The 13,238-nt window shown below is 44.1% G+C and overlaps 1 long non-coding RNA gene across 1 annotated transcript; it reads left to right on the forward strand.

Annotated features, from left to right (window-relative positions):
• Positions 1-291: 291 nt before the first annotated feature.
• LOC115946457 (uncharacterized) lies at positions 292-10,682 on the forward strand. The gene is made up of 3 exons (XR_004080534.2): positions 292-919; positions 2,652-2,814; positions 3,485-10,682. It is a non-coding gene; the product is annotated as an uncharacterized lncRNA (long non-coding RNA).
• The last annotated feature ends 2,556 nt before the right edge of the window (positions 10,683-13,238 follow it).

The following is a 13,238-nucleotide window of genomic DNA, read 5'->3' on the forward strand; positions in this document are numbered from 1 at the left end:
GTGCTGTTAGACCCGCTCACACCCTGCTTTCAGCTGGGAGGCTGGGGTTGGTGGGTGTTTTTAAACATGTTAGTGACTCCCCCAGCTTGTCAACAGGTAGAGATCTGAAAATGAACCCTAATCCTTGGTGGCTGAGAGTCTGGACTAGTTTCTGCTTTATTTTTCTATCTAGCTCCTGTGACCCCTGTTACTGTAATACCCAAGAACATCACCTCTGCTCGTGCACTGCTCCTCACAGTATCTGAAGGAAGTTAGGCTGGCATTAATATTTGTTTCTCCTGTTATAGGTGGGAGCTGTGAATGTAGAAACAGTCTTAATGAAAGCACAAAACACCCAACAGCAAACCAGTGATGCGGCACACACCACAACCTTTCACTCAAGCCAACAGGCACAAGTGAGAAAGGACTTTGAGTTTCATCCCTACCAAACTGAAAGAGACTGTGTCTGAACTGACACCAATCCGAGTTTGTGAAGGCACAGAAAATCCTGAACATCGGAAAACCAGCCTCACTTTCCCAAAGAGAGAGATGAATCCACAGAGTATCTCTTGCCACAGCAGAAGGGACATGTGTTCTGGGAACTGCAGAGGCAAAATGTGTCATGGGAAAATCTCAACGGATTCAGCCCAGGACGAGAATATGCAAATTGATGCAAAATTAAATGCAACTGAACAAGATAACACATATCGCAGCAATGGAGAAAACTCACAGCATACTTGCAAAAAAGATGGAGTTTAAATCCAAGGGGGAGATGAGGATGTCTGAGCAGTCCCCACTGACTGTATTTTGGCAGGAATATGAAGGGTTTCCCAAAAGGAGTCAAGAAAGTGCTGGAGAAATAAGGAGCCACTGGAGTGCAATGGTCAGTTACAGAACTAAATAGAAGATGAGTAACCCAGCCCTCTACATAACAAACCAGGTACTAAGTAATAATATAGTTTGTCTGCTACTAAAGTCCCCCTGTAGCTCACTTCTGGGATACAGTATTTTTTCTCCTCCCGGCCTGTTCTGCTGGCAGAGTGATTTTCAAGAGCTGCTGCTTTCCAGCTCCAAAGAAGTTTAATTTCATTTCCAGGGGAAACAAAACTCTAACCTTGTTTTGTGAAATCCCTGAAGATGTGGGGATGTCCTCTGGTTGTAAGGAAAGGGGTGCAATTCAGAACCTGACACAAATATCTAAAGGGGTGCAGTATTTAATTAACCATAATCCTTATGGCACAAGTGACTGAGCTCTTTCAGGCTGAACATCCATGATTTTTATTGCACTATCCTCCAGTAAGTAACAACACAAACCCTTTTGCAGGGCCGAGCTGCCCCATTACCTGCCTTCCCAACCCTTGTATGACTGATTCACAGTGGTGGCACTGGCTGTGCTGTTGGCAACAAGAGAATATTTTGGGGGCGAGTAAGCTTCTACTTTCACATGACAAACCCCTCTCTCCAGGTTGTCACATTGCTCCAACACGTCTCTCTGTCACCAGGAAACTCCTGACGCCATCCCTGTGCCCCTGGGGTGAGGAACCCACAGCACTGCACCGGTTCCACAGCAGCACAGGCTGCCCCGCTCCACGCTTGGAAGCAAACAGGTGTTCTGGCTGTTTACAAACCAGCACAAGGGAAGGGGAAATCATGTTTTGGGGCTGTTACTCTCTACAGAAAACAGGTGTTCTGTTCCTGTAGCCATGGCTGAGTGGAGCACAAGGGGTTAGGCTGGAAACGTGTGCTGATGGAGGCATGGAGGAGATCCTTGCAGGCTTGCAGACCTGCCTTTGCAAGGGTCAACACAATCTCACATAGCGCACAACTCTGTTAGTGTGTTCTGTTTTTTTAACAACAACAACAAAAGGACAGCATTGGCTCTTTTCTGGCAATGATACTGTGTAATGTGTGAGAAATGAGAACAAGTCAGTCTAAAGAGGAAGAGTGCAACACATCAGCGACAAGCCTAAATAAATACTGAGGTCTGCAGCTGCTTGGCCTGGTTTTGGTTTTACATATGTGATTTCTGTCAACACAGAGCTTTATTTCTCAAACCTCTCCCTTTCATTGCTAACCATGTATAGTTACTACCTACTCAATAATAATGATAAAAGAAACAGTGTTTTTAGTAGAAAAGAGATAATTTCTAAGCAGGATGTATAGTGCTCTGAAAAGCTATGAGCGCAGTCCCCACAGGCCCCTTATCCAGTGGGATGTGTTATTTCAGCCTTGACAGTGAGCTGGAAGCTGGTCTCTACCATGCAGACACAATGCATTAGCATTCCTCAGTAGTGCCCCATGAATGAGACAAAGGTTTTCACCAAGATGCAGCCAGGGCTTGAGTCAGAGCACAGCAGTGTCCAAGTGCATCTTTCCAGGGATGCTGGGATGTGAAGCACTCCTGGGTTTCAATGACAAAACAAGTCCTTGTGCTGTATTCCCCAGGCTTTCTCCTAGACGTCTACCAGTTACACCCTTCCCTCCCGCCTGCAATTAGCACTTACAGTGTTGCAAAGGGAGATGAGATTCGCTCTGCACTGTCCTCCTTCAGAACTCGCTCACACCTTCCCCACTGGGTGGGAACATGTGCTGTGGGTTAGGAAATATTCTCGTAGTGGAATTACATTTGCAGCAATCCCACCCCCTGCCTCCTGTTTTCTTCTCACCATTAGACTCTGCTGCTCATCGTGGTAGAGGAGCACGTGAACATTAAAGCACAGACGCAGTGTTTGGTTCAGCAGAGCCCCAGATCTCCGTGACTCTCTTCACTCCCCCCAGGAATTGCATATGCACAAATTGGGCCCAGTATGTTTCATACGGGGTAACTGGAGCTGGGTAAGTGCTTGCAATTTTGGGAGAGTGGGGTGAGGAGAGAAGTGGGAGTGTATGAACCATTGACCTTAATTAGAGGAGATAAAAATGTTGAAACATGATTCCTAAGAAAACCAAGGGAGGCCTCTATTGTCGAGTGTTTCCACATGGATGCCACTGAGAAGAGGTCAAGTGCTTTCTATATACTTTAAGTAAACAGCAGATTGTGAGCTCACAGTGTGGATTTGAGCAGCCTCTGTGTTCTGCAAGATAATAATTGAGTCTTATGCACTTAAGATTTGATATCTATTGACATTATTACTTGAGAGTTGCCAGGAAACACAGCGACAAGTAAGAGTATAAAGTTTGCTAGTAAAGCTATGCCTAATGTCATACATGGCTAACCCCATGCTAGGATGGTCTCCTACTCTAGAAGAGCAGCAATGATGGTCTCTCTTAAAAAAGGGTCTCTGCTGTTGTGGCTTTCTATGGTAAAGACCTGTGTGTCTCCTCACATCTTCATTGTCATGTAAACAATGTACACAGCCTGCAGAATTACATCTGCTAAATGAGGAATGGGTTGTATGTCAGGAATAAAGTGCTCCAAAAAAGGTAGTTTATTTCCCTGCTACTGTGGAGCGTATCAAGCCAAGTTAAAATGTTAAGCCTAAAATTCTTCTGCTCTTCTTTGCAGCTATCCAGGCTGAAGGTTAAGAAGACTGAATATGGTGGCTTTGTTCCAAAACCAGCTCCATTTCCCTACCTGGAAGTGGGATGACAGTGAAATCAGAAATTACAGCCTTATTTCATATCTGCAGATTAAGCTGTAATGTCATTGCCCACAATCACAGTATCATCAGGTAGCAGCATCCATCTCAGATGCTCAGTATCCCTTCCATACCCTGGAGGGACTACGCCCTTATTAAAGGTCTTATTTATAGACAGGGGAACTGAGGCAATGATCCACATCCACAGAAATAAGTGGCAGATCTTCCACAGCTCCAAGTAGACCAAGCAGACCTAGTAACTTCTCCAGGTATTACAACAGGGAAGAGAGGGCAGGAGTGCTCGTAGGGGCATAACTGGAAGCAGATGAATCCCTCAGAATGTTCCTGTTCACTCAGTGGCCTTCCCATGCAGATCTGAAACATTAGCAAGCCAGATTATTTAAGGTGTATTGCTGAGAGGAGGGAATGAGGCATGAAACTTGGGAAGCTCAGTCCCAAAGACTCCTCTTAGAAGCCAAGCTGTAAAGCTTCATATGCACCTGAACCTCTTCCCCTGTCAGCATCTGCCTGTGAAAAGAAAACAGGCAGAGAGCTGCTCTGTGAATGCTTTCTTGCTAGATTTGAAATCTCTGCCTTTGATTGAAGTGGGGAATGCAATTGCACAAGTCATTAATAATTACTGATAAACCAAAGTACTACTGGAGCCAAGTAAAACCTCCTGCCACTAGGATTGAATCCTGGAAAAGAGCTCCAGCCTATCTGCATTTCCTATTCTTTTGGCAAAATCTGTGTTGGAATTGCTGGGTCTCCAAACCGTGCGTATACCCAGAGTAGGTGATGTCTGTACGTGCAGATCAAGAGACGTGAACTTCATCTACACAGACGGCAAAAAGCAGCTTGCAGTTACTTTAACATGTGACCAGTCCCAATTATGGCTTCTTCCACATGGCATCAGTATGCGATGGAGGATCTCACTCTTCTTTTGCCAGAGGCAAATGAATACATTACCCAGCAGCGAGGCGTGGGGCAGCGGATGCCTCACTCTGGGGTGATTTGGATTCCACGCTCGCGTGGGGGTGTGAGCCAACCTCAGAAGTCATTTTCACTGATGCTGACACATAAGGCTTCCCTCAGAGACCTGTCTATCAAACTGCAACATGCTATGCAGAAAAATTAGATTACTCATGCTACAATAAAGAAGGGGAAGATGACAACAATGAAAAAACAAACCCCAAACCTCAAAATGTAACAGCTATTTATTGAATGAATAAAAATCCTGACGAGGGGAAAGTACCCATGAGACTATTTATTTCTCTATTTTACCTCTTGCAACCTGTTTCAAGGAGAGCCGGTTGGAAAGACCCTATTAATTCAGACACTGCCTCTGGAAAAACCACCACTTCATCATGATTGTCACATTACTGTACTTGTGAAATATCATCTTAAATAGTCATTATGATTTTGCTGCTTTTCTTGCTGCAGTTAGCAGCAGGATTTCCTTTGGCTTTGGTAAAAGCAGGATCAGGCCCCCTCTCTCTTTCTCTCTCTGAATTGCAAATGGATTGCTCACGTGTCAGCTCGGTAACTAGGCAAAGTTCAGCAAGCTCAGTTCAAAGCATGCAAGATGAAGCTCAGGGCATTTCACTCACAGTATTTGCCAAGTTCCTCAGGTCTACAAAAGTGTTAAAGTGGTTTAATACAAAATCCATAAGACAAACATTATGCAGCTACGTGAACCCCTGTCCAATAAAATCTATTTCTTTGGGAAAAAACATACAAAGTAGTAAAACATACACTTAGTACAGAAAAGAAAAGGCTGGGTGAAGCTTAGTAAAATCCTATAAATCAGAATGCTGCACAGCTTCAGGAAGGGTGATTTAAAATAAATCTGCAGCAGAACACACACAGACACACACACAATCCCGAGCTGGAAACGGACCTGGACAAGTGCCGAGGTGAGAACATCTCAAGACAGCACTGCAGGAATGGTTTTACAGTATCAGATAATGGAAAGGTTTGGCCAAAGGCTGATTTTTCTTCTCTAGTAATAACAAACCTGTGCTGGGGCTTCTGCAGTATTTGCTCCTTGAGTTACTCCCCAGGAATGCTGTTTGGGAAGGCTAATTGAGATTTTTAACTCCACCTGCCCTGAATCATCTTACAGTTGTACTGCTCGCAGCTGCAAATTCTATTTTACCTACTGTTATCATTTTATAAGAAGCCAGTTGTGTATGGGCTTGATTTGTGAAGCAGCTCCAGCCACTTCCCATGGGGTTTATGTTCCCGTCTTGAGTCTCTTTTCCAAATATTTCTTCCCAGAGATAAGTTTTGGTTCCCATCCAAATAAAAAGAGGAGAAGCGTAAGCTCTTCTGTGGCCCTGCATCTTGCACAGCCTCAGAGGAGCTCGTGGCCTCCTAACCAGAGCCAAGAACAGATGCAAGTTTGCCTTTCCCTGCTCATTCTCCAGCTGTGTGATGCTGCCATGTGCAGTGGTGTGGATCAACCCAGCTGCACCCTTTTAAGCCTGGTGAGGGGTTCTTTTGGGGTTTGGCTTCTTAGCATAGACAAGCAGTATCAGCATGACCACACGTTGTGGAAGTACATAGAATTATAGGTCTCTTTTAAATTGTCAGGAGCAAATATGATCAGATCTGGTTCTTGATCTCATTACTGTCTAAAAGATTTGGTTGGCATTTTTAAATGCCATGATTTATGTTCATCACCTTAAGACGGCCCTTGGAAGTGTAAACCCAGTAACTCTGTTATTCTCCAGGGCAACTCTAAAGAATCTGTTTGGAGAATTTTCACAACACTGTGTCTATATGAAGATATTAACGTGGATTAAGACAAGTTGATAGATTTTAAACCAGGCTATAGAATGAAAACCAGTGAGAATAAATCAAATAGCTTTGCCTAACTACAGAAAGTGTTTGCAAAGCCCTGTAAGGTTTCCATTTCCTAAAGCCACCTGCCATCCCAAATGCCCCTAATCAGTCACAGATGCTGGATACCAACCTGCTAACCCTACGGCTTTGAGAGAAAATATTGCACTTTGTAAACTCATTCTTGGGTATTTCCTTAATTTTTCTTCAACTAAACTTTTATCCCTTATTTTCCACTTAAATGTAATGAGTTAAATCAACTCTGACATTTTGCCCTGCTCACCTCCCAGTTCTGCTCAGCTGCTTCCCTACCGACTTCTTGAAAAGTCTCAAGACCTCAGGTTTGGGGTTATTTTTTTAACCACAAGGATATTTTGTCACTCTACGTCTCCTGGTGTTGAGCAGTCCTGTTAAAGGCAGAGCTTTCACTATTTCTCTAACCTATTGCCAATGGAAAAATGAATGTTTTTCTGCTCTTAACTAATGTTCATCTCTACAATGAAGATTTACCAAACACTGAGCTTTGCTGAACTACTGTGGAAACCCTTTTTAACCCTCCAAACAATTAACCCCCCATCAAATAAAAGTCCATCCCTGAAGAAATAAGAAGCATTTTAGAGGCCTCATCCAGCACCCACTGGAATCAAACTGAAGAATTTCACAGATGAGGGAAGGTACCAAAACAGGCCCTGCTGCCAGAGCCCATCAGATGCTGTTCTCAAGCAGAACAGGGGGTTGCCTTGGCTCTGGAAGGAGCCATTATTCCACTTCAGTTCGTGAAGACAGACTGGGTGTGGGAGTTGTAATGGAGGTAGGAAACAGACTGGATTTTATTAGTCTTCCATCATCTTTAAGAGATCCCTAACCAGATCAGGTTTCAGCCTCTCGCTCCACTCTTGTGTCAACCTTTGGTTCTGTTTTTGCTGGAGGATAAGTTTCATTATATTAATAAGCAGCACAAGTGGTTCCAATTGTGGAAGAACCACTCGGAGCTGTCAGAAATGATCAGAGGAGAAGTTTCAGCCTTTCCATGATCACAGCCTCTTCTTCTGGTGCCTCAGCTCAGCACCTCCCCAGTGCACTTCACATTTGTAGCAGCCATGACAATAATAAAAAGTCCGTTTACATTTCAGCCAGGGGAGGTTGTTTTAAGGAATTTATTCTCTGATCATGGTAGTCCATCAATGCTCGGAAACCCGACGCTAATGGGAATAATTGGGCTAACGTCCAATCTACTGGCTGGGAGACTAGATCTAGACATGCATGTAAGCTATACATCTTCGGTCTCCTACTGCAGTCAGATTTTAAGCACAAACATCTTTAATTATGCCACTAAACCAGGAAGTTTATAGCTGAGTTTGTAACATTTCTGAGTACGAAGAAAGAGGTAGTGAGAAAGACTCAGAACAAAACACTCCAAAAGCTGAGACCATTGGGTCCTTATATAGAGTGATCCATTAGTGTTTACTAGCAATAATGCTCAGAATTTGTCCCCCCCACAGCATCCTCCCAGAGGAAAGGGTTTTAGGTAGACAAAGTAATTAAAGGACCCCTACAAGAGTGGAAATATTACCAGATTCATTTTGCACATAGGAAAATCACAGAACGTTTATCTGAGCTCAACAGACTGGACAGTAGAGAGATGTTCTGACTCATAACCCTGTGCTCCAACCACTACAAGAAGATGGGTACCCATGGGACAGGCAGACGGCAGCACTCATGGTGCACATCTCCACCAGCATCCACTCCCCAGGCTGCAGGGCTGGGGTTTGGGTTCACACATGTACCATGAAAGGACCGAGGATCGTGCTGCTCCCTGACAGGCTCCACCACTGCCCTGGAGGAACTGAGCGAAGTTTAGTTTTCAAATGAGAGTCACCCGGGACTAGTGACTGAAATGTCATCTGTGTGATGGAACAAGAAAAGGAAGGGAGAAATGTAAAAGGGAATCTTTGTAGCCAGGACTACCTGACTCTCCCGCAGTAGGAGACACAGGAATAGTGTTTCATGTCATGGAGATGTAGTTAAAATGCAGACTGCATATCCTTGTTCTCAGAATTTGAGAGGTGGGGTTTATGCATGTGGACAAGCCATCGTTCCTCCCTTTGATCTACCACTTGATGTAGAGGAAGGCTTTTATGTGTTAGTCTCATATAATGGATAATTTAGTCTGAAACCAGTTTGAAAAGTATTACACTTTGGGTACATATGCTTCAATTATTCTTGAAAGTACACAGAAATATTTTATACCATTCACATCTATTTCAAGGGAAAAAAACCCCAGAATTTTTGTTGAGCACCCAAACAGATTTGTTCTCCTGAGGGAAGTTTGGGTTTTAAAAGAAGTCTGCCATTTTGTGAATTAATTGAAAGGTAGAATGTAATGTTTAATTGGAGAAATGTCAGTCATTCATTAACATTACCTGGGGTACCTATTGCTCTTTAGCTGCATGTGTTTATTCACTTTATGAATAAAACTACTTAACACAGAGGAACAGAGTTGAGCTCCCCTTGTTCAAGTGCACTTAGAGCTGAGTTTGCAAATTAATCCTATCACCCCTTTAGAAGCAGTTACCCATAAACCCATGAACTGCTGGTACAACATGAGTCACACTGACAGTGAGCAGGGCTTGAGTATCCCCTTCTCCCACAGGTGTAGTTTGTACAAAGGGGTTGTTACAAGGAGGGTCTCCTTGTTTGGTTTTCTCCCCTAAACATTCTCCCAGTGACAGGTCTTGGAGATGACAAGAGCTGGACACCAGTCAGAGGAGAATGATGACAGCAGTGTCAATGATGGCTCCTTCGTGCCTCAGTTTCCCCCCTTTCTAAATTAAGTATCCTCATATACTGGCTTTTCAGTCAGGAAAATTATCTTGGCATTTAATCGGATATCTTCTATTTTCTTCTACTGAATAAAAGGATGGATGTGGCTCTGACATAGTTCAAAGAAAGGATTTACCCATTTCACATATCAGAGGAAGTGTTTGGGTAGATGTTGCCCTGTGAGACCTCTGAACTGATCCTCTAAACACACAGCTGTTGGCATTGCTAATTCAAATAGTTCAGCTACAGGAATAAAATGTTCAGCTTGGAGGCATTTTGAGCTTCACAGACAACAGGGACACTATAAAGAAACATCCTGATGTCTTTTTTTCCATCTGTGCTCTCAGGACTGGCCCACTGTCATTCCTTCTTGCTATCCTGCAGGAGATGGGCCCCCTATACCCCCAAGGCTGTGACCAGTGTCTTCCTGAGCAATGCAGGTGGAAATCCTGCCCTCAAATCCTGAATTCCAAAACCTGACCCCCTGAAGGGGGCCAGAAGAGCTGAACAGGCCCATCTGCACCAGCCACTGCTCCTACTTTGCAGCCAAACCCGCATGAGGAGCAGTTGGTTATGCAGTGGGGTTCAATGCAAGCTATTAGCCCCCATTGTCTCCTGAGACCTGGCTTTATTCAGTGCACTACACAAGCAAACCCTTTCCCCTGTGACATCTGAACTGAGCCTCAGCAGCAGTGCCCAGGCTCTGATCGCTGACCCAGCCTGCACTGTAGCCCATGTGCAGAACTTACCCAAGATGAAAGGCACCAAATGACAGGATAGAGAGTGCCGAGAGCTGGCAGCAGAGGTTTCTTCTGCAGACATCTTGCTGGTTGTTTTAAGGTCTTCTGCCTCTAAGTGGCACCATGCTGAGTGATTGAACACTTGCTAGAATCTGTTCTACCTTTTATTGTAATGATTCCTTACAGAGCTCCCACTTTCCAAACTCTGAACTTTCAAGAGTACTGCCTGGATGTCAGAGCCCTTTCGTCAGAAACACCAGAGCCTCTGGAGTGATGGTCCCCAGTACTACAAAATCCCTTTGGAAAGCCACAGCTCTTAAACCATCACTAGGAAAGACTGAACTTTAGTTTTTAGAGAAGGCTGTCACATCCCTGGGATGTGTAATGAGAGGTATTCAAAACAGAGCCAGGCAGAGCTTTTGCTGGTGTAAATTGCCAGAGGGTTACGCTGAATCATAGCCGTGCACAACCTGATTTATGGTTTTGTATTTGCTTAAAGTAATTAGGCCCAGACTACCTTATATACTACTTCTGCTCAGAAAGCAGGAAACAATTTGGGAAAGGGATAGAGAGTATCTCAGAAAGGATGGGTCTGACCTACACGCACACAGATACACAACACACACAGGCTGGGAGTCCTGAAACTACTGAAGCAAACTGACCTCTTCAAACTCACCATCGAGCACAAGAAACGTTGTACTTCTTAAAGCAGAAGGAAGTAATCTCCTCTCAGTGCTGTAATGGGCTCATAATGTTCAAATGTTCAGATATTCAACCATCTACCAGGAAATCTGCCTTTGCTTTACTACTTTATGATCCTCATCTATTTTGCAGAGTTCGAGGCTGTTTGCTCTGCTTCCAAATGCTGAAAGCTCTTTGGTTCCCGTGTAATACAACAAACCCCAAAGCCCAAACTCACAACAACCACCACCAACTATGCAGCACAGGAAAATTATTGACACTTTAAGAGGACTAGACAAAGGGAAAAGATTGTCTGTATTTGAGGGAAGGTTGTCAGGGCAGTAACACAGCACAATGAGTACTGAAGACTGGGAGATTTATGTGCCAATTCTGCCTGTGATTGATTTAGATTAATTGCTCTGTACCAATATGTAAAAAACTAATAAATATAAGTCCCCATACAATGGGTTGCTCCAGTCCTGATGTTACAGTGGACAGTTTTGGCAGCAAGTCAGGATGTGCATTAAAAACACACTTTTTGAGAAGTCTAATAAATAAAAGCTCTGAAATATAGTTTCCTACTGAGAAAGGCATTTTAAATCATTTTGATAAAGAACTTAAATTAGGCCTTAAAAGGAGGGGGAAGCTAAGTCCCTGCAACTAATTATTTATAGGTATTTTGGATACAAGAGTCCAAGAAAGCTGGTCTCCATCCCCCCTTCTCTGCCACAATAAATGGCAAAGAAACAGCCATTTCCCTTCATCCCTCCTCTGCTCTCCCCCCCCAAATTAAAAGTCAGAAGTGTTAGAAAGGGGAGGAGAAAAACGAAATTCAAATGAGCAGCAGGCACCTGAACAATGAACTTCAGGAGTCCTCAAAAAACCCTGCACATTTTCCACCAAAATCAGTTCTATGAGCAGGGGAGAGGCCTTCAGTTCCTCTCTGCGTTACCCAAGAGAACTGGGCTGTTTAGCTCACTGTAGTCCCCTGAAAAGGGAATACACTGTTATTTGTTAAATACCAGAGGGAATGTTTTTAGAAGTGAATAAACATCTGAATAGCCCCAGTCTATCTGGAAGTCAAAGCAATCTGGAGACTGCATGGAAGTTGAAATTGCCAGGGACTTGGGCTTCTAAGTCACTTAGGTGCTTCTGAATAGGTTACCGGGAAAGCAGAGCTGACACTTTGCATGTGCGCAGCCCCCCAGGGGCCCTCCCTTGGAGGATTTGCAGGTTGGGATCTGCTACCACTCACAGCAAAACCAGTGGGGTTGAAGAAGTGCTGATGTGGGAGGGTCTGCAGCTCTGCAGCAGTCATTGGCACCTCCCTGTGCTGGATCTCACACCAGGCACAGCAGCCAGGTCCAGTCGGTAAGGCTAAGGAATAAGAGGCTAAAGCACAGTGTGTGGTGGTTGTACATCCCAGGCTTCCTGCTGAGGTTACTGAGTTACTAATCTCTGATGGACATCCAGAATCCCCTTCCCTGTTCTCAACAGATGCTTCACCTTGAACTCCCATCTGCTGCCAAACATGGTTGTCTCTCAAGACTGCACAAGGAGATGTGAATTCTAATCTGTACCATCAGGAGTGCTTCTCTCTGAGCTCAAGTTCATCCCTCTCTTTAAATCTGACCCTCAGACCTTTCTTTCATCACAGGGCTCAGTGAGACATAGCACAGCAAGGGCCACCACTGCTCTTGCAGAACCAGGGGGTTGATAGTAAGTGGCACTTTGCTAGAGAAGGAAAAGACATGCTCTAGAAAATTAAGAGGGAGGCACTTAAGATCTCAACTTTAACAGAGGAGGTTTGAACCTACATATGGACCTGGCTGTGTGGCCGTAAATTCATGGCACACAAGAGCACACCTTTCATTGACTGGGGCCAGTCTCATGTCAAAGTCTTTTAGTGTCCTCAAAGACCCACTTCCATACCAGACCAGACCTTCAAACCTTTCTGACAGCTTGAAGTCCTGACATGTGCAACACCAGAACTTGCAGACACATCCCCTAAGGTCAGGAATAGCACAAGAGCTCAACCACAGAGCAGTAGCACCCAGTTTTTCCCTCCAAACCTGACACAGAAATACATGGCCAGGGTTGCAAAAGAACTCCACAGCTTCAGGGCTTTGCTGAATGTCTGCCTGTAAAATATACAGCGGGAACTGCAGGATGCAGCTCTGAAAATGTGGCCTGGGCTGGGAGCACTCAAAACTGACCTTTAGTTCCTCTGAAAAGGTTGTGCTATATGATCATAGGAGAAAGAGAGATATGCAGACTGCCTGTGCAGAAAGAAAAGGCACTATCTGCTATTGCGGACAAGGAGAGTTTGCTCCCAGTTCAAAGTTGGTTTAAGACTTCTCCAACCTACTAAAAATAAAAGTTCCTGGACAGTCTGAAAGCCCCCAGAATAAGAAGGAAAAAAAAGCTGAAATTTGAATTTAAATTGAAAATTAAGAATTAAAAAAAAAACAAAACCAAACCATTTGTTGCTGTCACGAAAACTTAAACTCAGGATTCTGACATTTGAAACTTAATAACCAAAACCATCAGCCATAATGATTTCTCCATTTGATTCAGCATTAATATTCAGAGA

This window comes from Melopsittacus undulatus, chromosome 9, assembly GCF_012275295.1.
Source record: "Melopsittacus undulatus isolate bMelUnd1 chromosome 9, bMelUnd1.mat.Z, whole genome shotgun sequence".
NCBI classification, from domain to species: domain Eukaryota; kingdom Metazoa; phylum Chordata; class Aves; order Psittaciformes; family Psittaculidae; genus Melopsittacus; species Melopsittacus undulatus.